Here is a 16467-nt window from a genome sequence, read left to right as displayed (position 1 = left end):
AATGCAGTATGATCTCATCCCTGCCCTTACCTGAATTACATCTGCAAAGCCCTGATTTCCAGACAAGGTCCCTGTGGTTTGATGAGAAATATATTTGGTCTCTGTCCCCAGTTCCTGGTACAGAGCTCTTAAAATCCTTGGGATTTCCCAAGTCACAGGAGTGTCTTTTATCATTCATAAGAAGATTTTTAAAAAGATTTTATTTAATTTTTTAAGGTTTATTTGTTTTTGAGAGAGAGAGAGCAGAGATCGAGGGAGACACAGAATCCAAAGCAGGCTCCAGGCTCTGAGCTGTCAACACAGAGCCCCACGTGGGGCTCGAACTCACGAACCACGAGATGATGACCTGGGCCGAAGTCGATCGCTCAACTGACCGGGTCACCCAGACACACCTAAAGATTTTGTTTTATTTTCAATGTTTATTTATTTTGAGAGAGCCCGCGCGCGCGTGCATGCCCTCACGTGCACAAGTGTGGGAGGGGCAGAGAGAGAGAGAATCCCAAGCAGGCTCCCAGCTGTCAGCGCAGAGCCCGACTCGGAGCTCGATCCCACGTACCCCGAGATCGTGACCTGAGCCAAAGCCAAGAGTCGACTGAGCACCGCCCCCCCCCCCCCCCCCCCCCCCCCCCCCGCCCAGGCCACCTGGATTAATGCCCTTATGAAAGAGCCCCGGGAGAGCTCTCGCCCCTTCCAGCATGTGGGAAAAGCGAGGAGATGGTGTCTCTGAGCTAAGAGGCAAGCAGGCCCCACCAGACGCCGCATCTGCTGGTGCCTCCAGAGCGGTGAACAATAACTCTCCGTGGCTTACAAGCCCCCGGTCCGTGGTCTTCTGTCGTGGCAGCCCAAACGGACGAAGATGGCCTGAACGGGGCATGAGCAGACAAGGGCTGCTGGCCGGAGTAGTCTTCAGAGGGGCTGGGCACGGAGCCGCTCTCGTTCCACCCCTGCCCTGGATCTGCCATGACAGCCCCATCTGCTGAACGTGATACCCACGCTCCATCTGGCCTCCCGTCCCTGCCCGGAATAGCAGCCCGAGCCCCTCTGCGCTCCACCCAACGTGCCCACCACATCGGGCCCTGCGAGCTTTCCAGAGCTCTACCCCCGCCCCCCAGCCTCCCACGCGGTCTGCGCAGACCCAGCCCTCCCCCCCGCTGCCCTGCTCCAGCCCTTGAACGTAAAGAAGGCCTCGCCCTGCCCAGCTTATTCTCCGAGACTGCATTTCTCCTGTAAAAAAAAAAAAAAAAAAAAATGATCTGGGGGGGGATACGCCCGCTGCGGACACTGGTTCCTTCCAACGGGGGCTGGGAAGGCGCGCCACAGAGAGCTGTGTAGACTTTGGTATTTTACTGAATTCTCCAAAATTCATGACTGCTTCTGCCATGTGGAAACAGTTTTTAAAGGCATCCAGATGACTTCTTCTCAAAAAAAAAAAAAAAAAAAAAAAAAGCTTCCGGAGCCCCACATTTCCCCGTGGGATCAAAGACTATATTATAATAATCGATCAACTGGACAACCAAATGAGACTCAGAGCCCCCCCCCCAAAAAAAAAACAAAGTCTGGGCCTTGTTAAGGTCCGCATCTCCAACCTCCAGCCCCAGCTCCTGGCCCCCAAGAAGGCCCAGGGGAGCCTTGGGTCGAGCTGAGGTTGCGCGGGCGGGACGCGGGCAGGTAGGCAGATAGGCACCAGATAGGCAGCGCCACCTAGAGGCCGGTCGGCGAACGGCCAGGGCGTGGCGGGGTAGACCCCTCAGGGAATCTGCGGGGAGAGGCGCTAAGCTGGGGGTGCAGGCAGGAGTAGAGGCACTGGGGTGGGAGTGAGGGGCACAACAGTACCCCTACTCGCGGCTCCGGAGACAGGAGCTGGACCAGCAGGGACAATACGGATGTAAATGCCCGGCCGCTCTATGGAAAAGACTTTCTACCGATTGCTTGGAACAGAGTAGATGGCTCAGGAAAGACCTATAGCGTTTGGGGGCTGGAGAGGCTGCTGGCGCTGGAGGCCCTGTGAGCCTCCTCCTTCTCAGGAAGAGCCCTGGGGAGGCGGGAGGGCTGCAGAGGAGCTCCGGGAGCACGGTGCGGGGAGGGGCTGGCTAAGAGGAGGAGACGAGGAAGGTATTTGCAGGTCAGAAAACTAAGGGTCAGAAAGGTTCAATCCCTTGTCCAAGATCTCGCCCGAAGTCACATGGGGGGCGGGGGGAGGGGAACCTTAAAAGTGCACCCAGCTGGTTTCCCTCCAGTCAGCCCTGTGGCCTCCCAGAGGGTGAGGACACACCCTTCCTGGCTGGCACTTGTCGTGCCCCCTTTCCCAGTACGCTTGTCCCCTCTCATCCTAAACCTCTCCCAAGTGCTGCCTCCCTGCGGACAGGACCACTGGGGGTGCAAACCACTAAGCCACCAACCAGGAACTACAGTCTCCAGGTCTTTGAAGTTCAGGTGGCCAAAAGCCCAAGGTGGGTCAAGGTATGGCACCAGTCTCTATCTGCCACACCTCCCCACCGGCAGGGACAGCGCGGTCCTGCCACCTCGGGAACACAAGACAATCAAAAGTCCCCCGGTGGATAGACAGTTTCTTCTCCCTACCTCAGCCTCCCTGTGACTACAGCTCCTCCCTGCCCTGCTCTGGGTCAGCAGGGTCCTGGGGTTTTTCACCTGCTGAGCAGAGGACGCATATGTGACCGGATTCCCCTGGAGGCACAGTGGTCTAGGCCGGGCCATCCAGCAGCAGTCTGAAAACAGTCACATTGCAATTTTCTAGTTGCCACATTGAAAAAAGTAAAAAAGAACAGGTGATTTTTTTTTTCAGGTTTTTCAAGTTGAGGTGAAACTCACATAACTGAAAATTAACCATTTAAAGGGTTCAGTTCTGGGGCGCCTGGGTGGCTCAGTCGGTTGTGCGTCGACTTTGGCTCAGGTCCTGATCTCATGGTCCGTGAGTTCGAGCCCCACATCAGGCTCGCTGCTGTCCCTGCAGAGGCCGCTTCGGATCCTCTGTCCCCCTCTCTCTCTGCCCTGCCCCCCCTCAAAAATAAATAAACATTTTTTTTTAAAGAAAAAAATTTTTTTTCAACGTTTATTTTTATTTTTGAGACAGAGAGAGACAGAGCATGAACGGGGGAGGGGCAGAGAGAGAGGGAGACACAGAATCGGAAACAGGCTCCAGGCTCTGAGCCATCAGCCCAGAGTCCGACGCGGGGCTCGAACTCATGGACCGCGAGATCGTGACCTGGCTGAAGTCGGACGCTTAACCGACTGCGCCACCCAGGCGCCCCTAAATAAACATTTAAATGCAAAAAATAAATAGATAAAAATAAAGTGTTCAGGGGCGCCTGGGTGGCTCAGTCAGTTAAGCGTCCGACTTCGGCTCAGGTCACGATCTCGCGGTCCGTGAGTTCGAGCCCTGCGTGGGGCTCTGGGCTGATGGCTCAGAGCCTGGAGCCTGCTTGGGATTCTGTGTCTCCCTCTCTCTCTGACCCTCCCCGTTCATGCTCTGTCTCTCTCTGTCTCAAAAATAAATAAACCTTAAAAAAAAATAAAAAATAAATAAAGTGTTCAATTCCATGGCACCTAGTACACCCACAGTCTTATGCAGCTATCACCTCTGTGTGATTTCAGAATAAACCCTGTCCCCATGAGCAGTCGCTGCCCATTTCTCCCTCTCTCAGCCTCTCGCAACCCCTAATCTGCTTTCTTTGTTATGTTTATAACATTTTTTATTTATTTTTGAGAGACAGAGACAGAGCACGAGCGGGGAAGAGGTAGAGAGACAGGGGGAGACGCAGAATCGGAAGCAGGCTCCAGGCTCCGAGCTGTCCGCACAGAGCCCGACGCGGGGCTCGAACCCACGGACCTCGAGGTCATGACCTGAGCTGAAGTCGGACGCTTCACCAACTGAGCCACCCAGGCGCCCCTCCTGGGGTCATTCTTGAGCTCTGTTGTGCCAGCAGTTCCCCGGGGAGGGGGTCCGGGGCAGGATGCCGGATGCCCCCGCCAGTGGGCTCGGCCTGGGGTAGGCAGGTGATGCCGGCACAGCTAGGGTGGGACAGGCTGTCCTCCAATCCCTGTTCTGTCACCTGTGGCTACCTGTTCCACTGCTCGGCCTCACCCACACAGGCACGTGTCCTGCTACGAATGTCCTATGTTGCTGTAACCCGCATTCATATGTTGATGCCCTAACCCCCAAGGTGACAGTATGATGAGAGGGCCTCTGGGAGGTGTTCAGGCCACCAAGGAGACCCCTCCTGAACAGAACCGGGCCCTTGCGAAGGAGACTCCGGAGCCCTCCCTCGGCCCTTCCGCCAGGTGGGGGTACGATGAGCAGTTGCCGTCTGTGAACCGGGGCGAGGGCTCTCACCGTCTGCTCCACCTGCTGGTGCCTTGATCTTGGACTCCCAGCCCCCAGAACCGTGAGAAACAAACGTCTGTCGCCCTTACGTCCCTCGGACGGTTGTTAGAGCGGCCGGCGCTGACTGAGATACGTCCCCACCGGGGACCTCAGCCTTCCAATCAATAGAATAGCGAGAGAGGAAGGATGTGTGTGCGTGCGGGTCGATGATGCTGTGGAGCAAGAGAAGGAGGCCGCGTGCCTCCGGGGTCGGGGGCGCAGGGGGCTTGGGCATCCGGCAGGAGACGCCGGCCGCAGAGGCCAGTGCCTAAGACCCGGGAGCCATTGCTGGCCTGTGGGTTCCCCTGAGTCGGCGGGTCATGCACTGGTCTTGTCCCCTGGTGCAGAGCCCGGGCAGGGCTGGGAGAAAGAAGGCAGCCGGGGCAAGGGAGACCTCGGGTCAACAGGGACCCAGCCGGGGGCTGTTACAGGGTTGCTTCTTGGGGCGGTGTTCCCAGCTTTCTCGGGGCAGACCCGCCGGGCCTGGGGGGGCCACGCCAGGCCTTCCTCTGACTCATCCATCCTGGTGAGGACCCCGCAGTGGAGGCGGAGAAAGCAGCCTTTAAATATAGCTCAGCACCATCTGATGCTCCGGGACTGATGGAAGGAAGCCAGTGGCCGCCCCTGACCCAGCCAGCCTCCCTCCGCGCTAGGTTCAGACATCCTCCCCGCCCCGCCCCTCCCCCACCGCCCCCACCCCCGCCTCCCTGCCTCCCCGCCCCTTCCCTCAAGGGCTCAGATGTTTAGGCTTTCTGTAAATGTGAGATATAAAAAGAACCGGGGTGGGGGGGGGAGGGGGCGGGCGCAGGGGTGGGGAATGGCCACTGGCTGGCGGAGAGATACCGCCCCCGTAGGGCCCTGAGCACTGCAAACGCACGCCCCGAAGGGGCGCAGCGTGTGACACGGCGACAAGCTGGCATTTAGCGTCAGGCAGAAGGAGGCCAGCCAGCTGGGGGAAAGCCAAGTCTGACTTTATCCAGGCCCCTCTCCTTGGCCCACACCGGGCCCTGGAAATGGCAAATTGTGGGGCGCCTGGGTGGCTCAGGCTGTTGAGCGTCCCGCTTCGGCTCCGGTCATGATCTCACAGTTCCGTGAGTTCAAGCCCCACTTGGCGCTTGCTGCTGTCAGGGCAAAGCCTGCTTTGGATCCTCTGTCTTTCTCTCTCTCTCTCTCTCTCTCTGCCCCTCCCAGGTTCGTGCTCTCTCTCTCTCTTGCTCTCTCTCAAAAAAAAAAAAAAAAAAAAAAAATTAAATCTTGTTATAAAAAGAAAGAAGTTGCAAATGGTGCGGATGCCCTGAGCCAAGGCGAGTCAAACCTGCCCCAGGAACTTACCTCACTGAGGACACAAGGACATCCTGCTCCTGGCTGCTGGTCCCACAGGGCTCCAGCCCGGGACTGGCCCCCACACGTCCGGTGGCCAGGGATACAACACCACCCGCCACCTCCCCCCTCAGTCCTCTCCCGCTCCCCCCCCCCCCACGGCTGACCACTCCCTGCTTTCTGCCAGTCCTTCTCCTATATGTTGAACACCAGCTGTGTGTCGGGCACAGGTCCAGGAGCAGTGAGGGCATGCCCAGTAGTGAGTAAGACGGCCACTGTCCATATCTCATGGGCTCACGGTCAGATGGAGGAGGCACAAAGCACATCAAGAGACCTACACCAACAAACCCAAAGAGAAAGCATGGAAATAACGACTGCTGGGAGGCAGCCGGCCTTCCTCAGAAAGGGAAGGGGAAGTGTCCATGAGACGGAGAAGGAGCACACTGAGAGGACCAGGATGCAACGTGCATCCTCCTCGGGACTATCGGGTCTTTATCCTGAGGGCAGTAGGGAGCCACCGAAGGCTCAGGAGGACTGGCATGCTCGGACTTCCACTGACTTATGGACAGAGAGTGGATCGGGTGATTACCAGAGGGTGGGGAGGGAGTGGGGGACTCGCGTTTAACGGGGACAGAGTTTCAGTTTGGGAAGATGAAAAGGTGCTGGGGATGGATGGTGGGGAGGGCTGCGTGACAAGGAGAATATACGCAAAGCCACTGAACTTTCACTTAAGAATGGTTCAAATGGTAAATCCTATGTGTCTTTTATGACAATTTTAAAAAGTAGGGGCGCCTGGGTGGCTGAGTCGGTGAAGCGTCCGACTTCGGCTCAGGTCATGATCTCACAGTTCGTGGGTTCGAGCCCCGCGTCGGGCTCTGTGCTGACAACCCAGAGCCTGGAGCCTGCTTCGGATTCCGTGTCTCCCTCTCACTCTGCCCCTCCCCTGCTCGCGCTCTGTCTCTCTCTCAAAAATAAACAAACATTAAAAATAAATAAACTTTTAAAAAAAGAACAAAGTTTTTTTTCTCTCTGAATTTATTATCCAATTTGTCTTTTTTTTTTTTTAAACAGGCAAAAAGGTTTAGTTTTATTTTAGTTTAGCTTTTTTAAGAACAAAGTTTTGCTACATCATACAACGTGGATGAATCTCAAAACCACGCTAACTGAAAGAAGCCAGGCACAAAATGTGGTGGTGAACGTACTAAATGCCAGGCAATCATCCACTTTAAAATGGCTAATTTAGGGGCGCCTGGCTAACTCAGGCTGTGACAGCGTGAGACTCTTGATCTCAAGGTCGCGAGTTCAAGCCTCATGTTGGGCGTTGAGCTCACATACAAACATACAGACACACAGGTTGAGGGGCACCTGGGTGGCTTGGTCAGTTAAGCGTCCGACTTCGGCTCAGGTCATGATCTCACGGTCTGTGAGTTCGAGCCCCGCGTCGGGCTCTGTGCTGACAGCTCAGAGCCTGGAGCCGAGCCTGTTTCAGATTCTGTGTCTCCCTCTCTCTGCCCCTCCCCCGTTCATGCTCTGTCTCTCTCTGTCTGAAAAAAAAAAAAAAAAAAAGTTAAAAAAAATTAAAAAAAAAAAAACAGACACACAGGTTGATTTAATGTTACATGTGTTTTGCCAAAAGAAAGAAAAAGAAAGGAAAGAAGGAAGGAAAGGAAAGAAATGGAAGGGAAGGGAGGGAGGGAGGGAGTGGGGAGGGCAGGCAAACCCACTGGCTGCGGACCTGTCTCTAGACCCAAGGCAGTGACAGCGAATAGCACCCAGCGAGGGAGGTGACAGCAGGCGAGGGCAGGGAAAGGCTGAGGAAAAGGGAAAACACTGGGTCAGTAGAGGGGACGTGGCGGCTGGTTAGATGGGCCGTGGCTCTTGGGGTGGTTCTGTTGGGGCTGGAACCCTCACCGCATGTCCCGGCTGTGCCCGCCCCCCTCCTGCCCCATCCCGTTGTTCAATCCCACTCCAATTTGAAGGCCCAGATGTCCCCCCACCCCCTGAGGACCGTCCTAGCCTCCCCTTCCCGGCATGATTATCGGTCCCTGTGTGTCCCCGAGCCACTCCACGCAAACGCCACCCACCGGTGCACTGAGGCAACGTCCCCGGAAGCCCTGAGTCAGAGGCGGGTTGACGCTCGGTTCTCAGGCCCTGTAGAGCAGGGGTCTGCGAACTTCTTGGGGGGGGAAGGCCAGACAGGAAGTATTTTTTCTTTTCGGCTTCGAGGGGCCAGGCAGGCAGTCTCCGTTGCAGTGATTCAACTCTGCCACTTCGAATAAAGGCCGCCACAGCCGACAGGGAAATGAACGGGCGCAGCTGTGTGTCGATAAAACTTTATCTGCGGACACGGAGTTAGTCCACGGAAATACATTTGCCAGGGAACACCGTGTGAATTCGAGGAGTCCGAGATGTGAATCTGATGCATTTAGCTGTTGGAATACGATTGCCATCGGAGCGATAACTAGCACCCGTATCGCATCGTGGAATTATCATCTCCTGGTCGGAGTTGCAACGATCAAGAGTTCTGGTCTCTTAGCAAATCTGATGGTTATGATATTGTTGTATATATCCACTCTACCCTGCGTTAGCTCTTCAGGACTTATTTTCTACTCGTTGCCAAGTTGTACCCTTCAACAACATCTGTCCTATCCCTCCAACCCCCTTGGATACTGAAATCTGAACTGCATATAATTTTCACATCGTGGTGGGTTTTTTTTTTTTTTTTTCCCCAACCATTTAAAAACGAAAAGGCCATTCTCGACTCGCAGGCTGTGCAGAAACAGGAAGCAGGCTGCATTTAGCAAATGAGGGCTGCGGATGGTCCCAACGCCACCTCTTGCCCCCACATCTGCGCCTTCTAATACCATAGCAGGGAGTCTGGAAGGATGATCCGGGGCTTTAAAAAGCGTCATGAAGATAATAGAGGGGCGCCTGGGATGGCTCAGTCGGCGAAGCATCCGACTTCGGCTCCGGTCATGATCTCGCGGTTCGTGAGTTCGAGCCCCGCGACGGGCTCTGTGCTGACAGCTCGGAGCCTGGAGCCTGCTTCAGATGCTGTGTCTCCCTCTTTCTCTGTTCCTCCCCGACTCGCACTCTGGCGCTCTCTCTCTCTCTCAAAAATAAATGAAGATTAAAATTTTTTTAAAAGATAACATAGACCCACATTGCTATAAGCAAAAGGTCCCGTGGTGCAGAGTCCTTCTGTCTCCCATCCTGCACCCATAGCTTCATGGGAGGGGTTTCTTAGGATCAGAGAACATTCAGGCTCCGGCTACAGATGGTTCGGCACGAGGCGCGCGCAGCCGCTGGAAGCAGGGAGCGGCAGTACCTCTGTCCCTTCCCAGGACACCCTGGAAGGACAGTTGTGAAGGGCAATCCTCCCAGCCTCCCGGCTCAAACAGCGCACCTGGCTGTTCATTTCCGTTGGAGGGAGAAATAGCCGATGTGCAATCATATGCTGGTTCGTGGGCTGCAGCCGGAAGGTCAATGACTTGAAAGGAAAATGATTGGAAAACTGGTGACGGGTCGCCTGGGAAGGTGTGTGGACCGACCTCTCTGAGTGAACAAGGAGAGTGAAGGTACTTGCGCCCCCTGATGGTCTAAATAAGTATGTCCCCGCCCCCAGACTCACACCTGGAAATCCTAACCCCCAAAGTAATGATATTAGAAGGTTGGGGGGGTGGGGGGCCCATGGGTGGCACGCTAAGCATCTGGCTTCAGCTCAGGTTGTGATTTCATGGTTTATTTTTTGTTTTTTTAATTCTTTTTTTACATTTATTTATTTTTGAGAGACAGAGACAGAGCATGAGCAGAGGAGGGGCAGAGAGAGAGGGAGACACAGAATCTGAGGCAGGCTCCAGGCTCTGAGCCATCAGTACAGAGCCCGATGCAGGGCTTGAACTCATTAAGTGCAACAGCATGACCTGAGCCAAAGTCGGATGCTCCACGGGCTGAACCAGCCAGCTGCCCCAACACTACTTTTTAAAAATTAATTAATTAATTTTTTGTTTTTTTACATTTTTTAAATGTTTATTTTTGAGAGAGAGAGAGATAGTGAGAAAGGGAGGGGCAGAGAGAGACACAGAATCCGAAGCAAGCTCCAGGCTCTGAGCCATCAGCACAGAGCCCGATGCGGGACTCGAACCCACAAGCCGTGAGATCATGACCTGAGCCGAAGTCGGACGCTTCACCGACTGAGCCACCCGGGCACCCCATCCGCAGGGGAGGATTTTAATAAGCAAGTGAATAGGAGGACCCATTCTGTGGACACCAACAGGCCTCTTTCTCCAGACACCCCTGTCATCATTCCAGGCCCCCTCCCCCCCGCCCTGCCCCATCTCCCCTCCCGCCTGGGTGACCCCTGTTAGCCACCTGCTCTATGCTGTGGCTCCGCTCTCCCCACCATCCACCTACCTCGGTTTCTGAGGAGCTCCAAGGGGGCCGGCACCCGCGATGCACCCCCCCCACACACACAGGCCGAAGGCCAGGCCACCTCCACTTGTGCAGACAGGTCTGGGAGGAGGGAAGCCTCAGGCTCCTGCAGGAGCAGGGCCTAGCACAGGGCAGGCTCCTTCCCCTCACTCCTGCGCAGCACTGCCTCCCACCACACACCCCTGTAAATCCTTTCATTTGAAGCCAGAGCAGAAGCGTGAAACACTTCCAGCTTGCTGACTTCCTTCTGTTTTTTTAATTGTGATAAAATTCAGAGACCATAAAATTAACCCTTAGCCGCTGTAAAGCGTATGATTCAGCGGCACGTGGGACTTTCACAATGTTGTGCAACCAGTGCCACTATCTAGTTCTAGAATATGCCCACCGCCCCGCCTCTGAGCCCCCTGCCTCGCCAAGGAATAATCTGGACCCGTTAAGCAGTCACTCCCCGGGGTGCCTGGGTGAGTCAGCCCATTGAGCACTGACTCTTGGTTTCTGCTCAGGTCCTGATCTCAGGGTTCTTGAGTTCGAGCCCCGCGTCCAGTTCTGCGCTGACAGCTCGGGGCCTACTTGGGATTCTCCCTCTCCCTCCCTCTCTCTCTGCCCTCCCCCACTGGCGCACGTGCTCTCTCTCTCAAAATAAACAAAAAACTTTAAAAAAAAAAAAAAAAAAGGCAGTCACTCCCCATTCCCCCCTCCTGGGCCCCTGGCAACCACTAATCCACTTTCTGTCTCTATTTGCCTGTATTGAATATTTCATGTAAATGACGTCACAATAGTGGCCTCTTGTGGTTGGCTTTGAACATAATGTGTTTGAACATAAGGTGTTTGAACATAAAGGTTCATCCACGTGGGAGCATGTGTCAGAACTTCATTCCTTTTTATGGCCAAATAATAGTCCATAGTATGGAGGGACCACATTTGTTTATTCATTCTTTCTTTCTTTCTTTTTTTTTTTTTTTTTAAGATTTTATTTTAGAGCCACCTGGGCTGTTCAGTAGGTTAAGTGTCCGACTCTTGCTTCCGGCTCAGGTCATGATCTCAAGGTTTGTTAGTTCGAGCCCCACATCCCACTCGCTGCTGTCACTGCAGAGCCTTCTTCAGATCCTCTGTCCCCCTCCCTCTGCCCCTCCCCTGCTTGCGCGCTCAAAAATAAATAAACATTAAAAACACAACAGTACAGCAAGGACATGACAACGGAGAGCTCAGCAAATGTGGGTGGAATAAATGAATGAATCAACGTTTTGAGGAACCTTTCCTCCGCAGCACTGCCGTTTTGGGTGACTGAGAAGCTGTCTGGCTAAGGTGAGAGCCTCAAATGCCCCAGCTGGGGGGGTAGAGGGATGCAAAGGCAGAGGAGCCCCGCGAAACAGAGGGAGGGGTATAGACTCCTTCCTGAACTCCTAGTGGTTTTCTGGAAAGGTCCCAGAGGTAAAGCCCAGCTCTAAGGGACAGAGGAAGAGGCTGCCAGGATTCTCCCAAGACAACCCAGGAGGTGAGGCCAGCAAGGATGGGCCCACTGTCCCACGGGGCTCACCGCCCCCCTGGCCACCTGCTCCCAGCCCGCCGACAAGTGCCAGGGAGGGGAGGGCGGAGGAAGGAGAGGCACAGGAAACAGACAGGATCTGACAAGCCCCTCGACAAGACAAGCTCTTGGAAAGGATCAAGGAACCACGTATAGGCGCCCAGCCTGGCCCCGCCTCTGCCAGTTCAGTGTGGCGGTGAGGAGGATGGCAGGTCACTTCAGTCTCTGTCACCGGCCGGGGACGGCCTCCCTCTTGTCTTCCTCCCCTGTCCCGGCCCCCCACATCTGTCACCTTCCAAATCCCCAGGGCAAACTGCCCAGAGACGCCGTCCCGAACCCTCAGACACGTCACTCGGTCACGGCCACAGTCGGAAGCCACACACGCCACCACCCTCCTGAGCAGCAGCCACTGAGGGCCGGGCCTCCACCAGTGGAGACACACGGGAGTCCCTGAAGGCCCCTGTGGACTCCCAGGAACCCCCGCTGCCCGGGAGAAACAGGCTGCAAGAGACCAGATGAGGGCTGTTTACTGCAACAAACAGAGACCTCTCCCTTCCTGGTGGGGGGTGGGGAGCAGAACATTCTAATGTGCCCCTGCCACAGGCTCTCCCTGACCACCTTCCCAAATCAGCCACCACTCTCCCCAGTCCCCTACAATTCTCTCCCTCTCTCACAACCCTATTGTATTTCTTCAGAGTGTTTATCTCTGACTTCACAGTGTCTGTGGCCACTCAACCCCGCCTGGCCCCCACCCCGATAGGAAACAAGGTCTCCACAAACCATAAGAGACTCTTTAAATTAAAAAAAAATTTAGCGTTTATTATTTATTTTTGAGAGAGAGAGAGAGAGAGAGACAAGGCATGAGTGGGAGAGGGGCAGAGAGAGAGAGGGAGAATCCAAAGCAGGCACCAGGCTCTGAGCTGTCAGCACAGAACCCGACGCGGGGCTCGAACTCACAGGCTGCGGCATCATGACCTGAGCCGAAGCCAGACGCTCAACCGAATGAGCCACCCAGGGGCCCCCCCATAAGACACTCTTAAAACAGAACAACCTGAGGGGTGCTGGCGGGCTGTTGGGTAGGGGGATGGGCTAAATGGGCGATGGGCATTAAGGAGGGCACTTGCTGGGACAGGCACTGGGTGTTACATGTAAGTGATGAATCACTAAATCCTGAAATCATTATTATGCTATATGTTAACTGATTGGGACTTAAATAGAAATACATACGTACAGGGGCACCTGGGTGGCGCAGTCGGTTAAGCGTCCGACTTCAGCCAGGTCACGATCTCGCGGTCCGGGAGTTCGAGCCCCGCGTCGGGCTCTGGGCTGATGGCTCAGAGCCTGGAGCCTGTTTCCGATTCTGTGTCTCCCTCTCTCTCTGCCCCTCCCCCGTTCATGCTCTGTCTCTCTCTGTCTCAAAAATGAATAAAACATTAAAAAAAAAAAAAGAAAGAAAAGAAATACATACGTACATACAAGGTCTCCAAAGACGGGGACCCTCTGGACCCCCAGTCCAGGGATTGACAAACTTCTTTTTTTTTTTTAAACATTTTTTTTTAATTTTCTTTTTCTTTTTTTATTTATTTTTGAGACAGAGAGAGAACATTAGCAGGGAAGGGGCAGAGAGAGAGGGAGACATAGAATCTGAAGCGGGCTCCAGGCTCTGGGCTGTCAGCACAGACGGAGCCCGACGCAGGGCTCGAACTCACAGACTCTGAGATCATGACCTGAGCCAAAGTCGGATGCTCAACCGACTGATGCTCAACCAACTGATGCTCAACCGACTGAGCGCTCAGGCGCCCCGGGATTGGCAAATTTCTGCAAAGAGCCAGATAGAAAACGTGCTCGGCTTTGCGGGTCTCTGTGGCAACAACCGTGCTCTGCCCTCCCACCCATGGTGGTGGCCACCATCAAAATACCCCAAACGGGCGTCGGTGGGGAATGTGGAGAAATCAGAGCCCCTGCATACTGTTGCCACCAACACAAAACGGTGCGGGTACCCTGGAAAACAGCATGCTGGTTCCCCCCAAAATTAAAAATAGAATCACCATATGACCCGGCAATGGCGCTTCTGGGTCGACGCCCCCAAAGAATTGAAAGCAGGGTCTTCAAGAGATATGTGTAGGGGCGCCTGGTGGCTCAGTCAGTTAAGCATCCGACTACGGCTCGGGTTCCTGAGTTGGTGCCCCGCGTCGGGCTCTGTGCTGACAGCTCGGAGCCCGGAGCCTGCTTCGGATTCTGTGTCTCTCTGTGTCTCCCTCCGTCTCTCCCCGTCCCCGGCTCATGCTCTGTCTCTCTCTCTCTCTCTCTCTCTCAAAAATAAAAAGATTTTAAAAAAAGAAGAAGAAGAAAAACAGCCGCAGACAATATGGACGTGAGTGGGCATGACTGCATACACATAATTTACACCTGCCGAAACTGTAATTTCCTATGATTCTGTGTCTCATGGAATACTCTTTTTCTCTTGCTTTCATCTGTTTAATAATGTAAAAACCATTCTGAACCAGAAGGCCGTGAGGAGGACGGGCGGATGTGGCCCGCGGGCTGTGGTTTCGAGACCCCGGTCCAGTCTGCCGGCCCTGCGTGTTGTGCCTCTGGACTGCCAGGGACTGGGGTCGTGTATTTGCTGCATGAACGAGTGCGTGCATGCACAAATAATGGCACAGCTGGCCAGCAAGCAAACCCCAGAACCTTCGCTTCTGTCCTGAGCACCTTCGGGAAAGCCAACTAACCTCTCTGGGCCCTGGGTTTTCAGCTGTAAACGATCTAGGCTGGCACCCGTGCTGGGTGTGCCTCCACTTACCGGGCCTCCTCGGGTTCCTCCCACTCCTTCTCCAGCTCCGGGGCAGGGGTGGGGGAGGGCGGTTGGGAAACCAGGAAGCTCTAAGAGAGAAGATGGGAGCCTCCCGCGCTGGCTCGGAGCCGGGACCTCACTCCTTGTGTGCACCCTTCCCCAGCCCAGGCCGACGCTGAGGTCTGCTGGGTACCACACACACAGTCTCTCGTCCAGGCCTAAATATATTCCAACCTCAGGGACATTCCACACCCCACGCTCATTTCCGCCTTTCTGCCCAGCATAGTCTCAAGAACAAAAATCCAAGTGGAAGGTTGGGGGCCATGGAGGAAGAGGAGGAGGGAGGGAGCCAGTGTGACCAGTCTGAGATGTGGCTTCAAGGGTCCTGGTCGTGATGGGGATGCTGGGAAAGCTGAGAATGAGGGGGCCTCCCCCCCCTCCCTTCCAGCGTGCACAGTGCTTCCCTCCTCTGCTCGCAGCTTCGTGAGTCACCATTCCGGCATTCGCTGGCACAGAGCCAGGGCTGGGTGGGATGTCAGGGCAGCAGGCGGGCGGGCGGGGAGACCTACTTTAGCCTTGGTTTCTCCCCCACGCCCACAAGGGCCTTGGGTCTCAGAGCACACACCCCAGCACCTACTCAGTACATCCAGAGGCCAGGTTGGGGCTTCCCACGTCTGCTGCCCTAGGAACCAGGAAGGAAGGGCTGCCTGTCGCCACCCACCTGGGGCACTGCCCAAGTCCAGCCACCAGGGGCTGGGGAGGCCAGCACCCCTGTCTCCAGGTAGAGCGGATGTGGCCTAGAAAGGTCGCCCTGCTGGCCCCTCCCCAAGATGCCAGAACCTGCCAATCACCTTCGTGCCCAGGACTCCAGCCAAGGCCCCAAGTTTGACTGCACATCTGTATTTGGGAAAAGACACACACACACACACACACACACACACAGTGGGGAGAGGCAGGGCAGTGGACTGCGGGTGGCGAGCCTATGCCTCACCCACTCCACCCCAACATTCAGCCACGCTGGGGGACGTTTTTCGGCTGCCACAACTACACGAAGAGGCACTGGTGGCACCTAGTGGGTGGAGGCCACCGCTGATGCTCGACACCCTCCGATGCACGAGGCAGCCCCACCACAGAGAACCATCCGGCCACAAAAAGTCCAGAAACGCTAGCCATGTGCCCAGGTTCGAATCCAGGCTACCGCACTTTTCAGCTGTAAAGACTATATGCAGGAGGAAGGCTATCTAACCCCGTGGTGCCTCAGTTTCCTCCACGGGAAACCAGGAGAATGCCATAATAAGTCAAGCAGTGAGGACTCTGGGAGTGGAGCACTTTAAGTAGTAAGCACTAGCTTCTATGGTTGTTGTCATTCTCCTTTTTTTCTTTTTTTCCTTTAAGTAATCTCTATCCCCGGCGCTGTGCTCGAACTCACGGCCCCGAGATCAAGAATCCTATGACGTACCGACTGAGCCAGCCAGGCAATCTCGCTGTCATTCTTAAGACCTCAGGCTTCAAGTCCCACAGACTTGAATTCGAATTTGACATTTGTCGTGGGGCACCTGGCTGGCTCAGTGGGGAGAGCATGAGCCTCTTGATCTCGGGGTCATGGGTTCAAGTCCCATGTTGGGCATAGAGCTTACTAAAAAACAGGTAAACAAACCACACACACACACACACACACACACACACACACAAACTAAAAGAAAAAACCCCTGACACTTCTCAGCTGGATTTGGATAAGTGCTGTCACTGCCTGTCTCCGGAGTCACTAGGGGCAACAGATGCGCTACTGGGCACACAGCCTTAATGTGCGTTGGGGACACAGGGGTGCTGAGTAAACTCTTGCTGAGCTCAGGAGGGCCTGAGCCTGGAAGGGGCAGGAGGGGACATAAGACCATCTGGCTTCTGGGTTCCACGGATGCCATGGCAACGGGACAGGATGGGCTCAGGTGCAAGAGAGTTGGAGCGAAGGTTTCAGGGAGGATTCACGCTGGCCACAAGCACCAAGCGGGAAGCATA

The 16467-nt window shown here is 55.0% G+C and overlaps 1 long non-coding RNA gene across 1 annotated transcript; it reads right to left on the bottom strand.

Moving 5' to 3' along the window:
- Nucleotides 1-5608: 5608 nt before the first annotated feature.
- On the bottom strand, nt 5609-15279 carry LOC123605374. Its single transcript, XR_006715741.1, has 3 exons — nt 14461-15279; nt 7786-9191; nt 5609-6035 (listed from the first exon to the last, which is right to left on the bottom strand). It is a non-coding gene; the product is annotated as an uncharacterized LOC123605374 (long non-coding RNA).
- Nucleotides 15280-16467: the final 1188 nt, after the last annotated feature.

This window comes from Leopardus geoffroyi, chromosome A2 (genome assembly GCF_018350155.1).
Source record: "Leopardus geoffroyi isolate Oge1 chromosome A2, O.geoffroyi_Oge1_pat1.0, whole genome shotgun sequence".
NCBI classification, from domain to species: domain Eukaryota; kingdom Metazoa; phylum Chordata; class Mammalia; order Carnivora; family Felidae; genus Leopardus; species Leopardus geoffroyi.
This window is presented reverse-complemented; position numbering and strand designations above follow the sequence as displayed.